Below are 1,014 nucleotides of genomic sequence, written 5' to 3'. Positions count from 1 at the left end.
TTTTGAGCCCTTGAATCGATGCATGTTGATTCTTCAATACTGCCTCAGTGTTTTGGAAATGAGTTTCTGACACTAAGATAAACTTCGTCAACATCTTCTCAAGGTTCGACTTCTTCTCTTGCTGATAAGGTGGTTGCTGGAAGCCTAAAGGGGGTTGTGCTATTTGATTTCCTTGAACACCCTAAGAGAAATTGGGATGGTTCCTTTAACCTACATTATAGTTATTACTATACGGGTTATTTTAAGGCCTAGAATTATTACCCATATAATTGATTTGCTTATTCTCTCTGCTAGGGGTGAAGGATATACATTCTGGATTACTTATTCCTCCTCCATTTGTGTCGCATTGCATTACCAGATGTACCTATGTAGAAAGATAAAAACCATCAATTTTCTTATTTAATTGTTCTATCTGTTTTGATAACATGGTGACTGCATCTAAATTAAATACACTAGCTGCTTTCATGGGCTTTGTCCTCATGACTTGCCACTGATAATTATTCAATGTCATCTCTTCAATGAATTCATAAGCCACTTGGGGTATTTTATTGTTAAGTGTACCATTGGTTGCTGTGTTGATTAATTCCCTAGTTGAGGGATTCAAACCGTTGTAGAAGGTTTGAACCTGTAACCATAAAGGTAACCCATGGTGAGGGCACCGTCTCAATAAATCCTTGTATCTCTCTCATGCATCATATAATGTCTCTAAGTCGATCTACACAAAGGAGGAGATATCATTCCTCAATTTGGTTGTCTTAGCCGGCGGGAAGTACTTCAGAAGGAACTTTTCGGTCATTTGAGCCCATGTAGTGATAGAACTTCGTGGTAAAAAGTTTAACCACTGTTTAGTTTTGTTCCTCAACGAGAAAGGGAATAACCGTAAATGAATGGCATCGTCAGTGGCGCCATTTATTTTGAAAGTGTTGCAGATTTCTAGAAAATTAGCCAAATGAGTATTTGGGTCTTCATCTTGCAAATCGTCGAACTGAACAAACTATTGTACCATCTGAATAG

General features: G+C 37.9%; 1 non-coding gene across 1 annotated transcript; it reads left to right on the top strand.

Moving 5' to 3' along the window:
- Positions 1-641: 641 nt before the first annotated feature.
- On the top strand, positions 642-748 carry LOC121220517 (small nucleolar RNA R71). The gene has a single exon (XR_005917725.1). It is a non-coding gene; the product is annotated as a small nucleolar RNA R71 (small nucleolar RNA).
- The last annotated feature ends 266 nt before the right edge of the window (positions 749-1,014 follow it).

This window comes from Gossypium hirsutum, chromosome D08 (genome assembly GCF_007990345.1).
Source record: "Gossypium hirsutum isolate 1008001.06 chromosome D08, Gossypium_hirsutum_v2.1, whole genome shotgun sequence".
In the NCBI taxonomy this organism is placed as follows: domain Eukaryota; kingdom Viridiplantae; phylum Streptophyta; class Magnoliopsida; order Malvales; family Malvaceae; genus Gossypium; species Gossypium hirsutum.
Note: the sequence above shows the minus strand (reverse complement) of the source record. Positions and strands in the feature narration are given on the sequence as shown.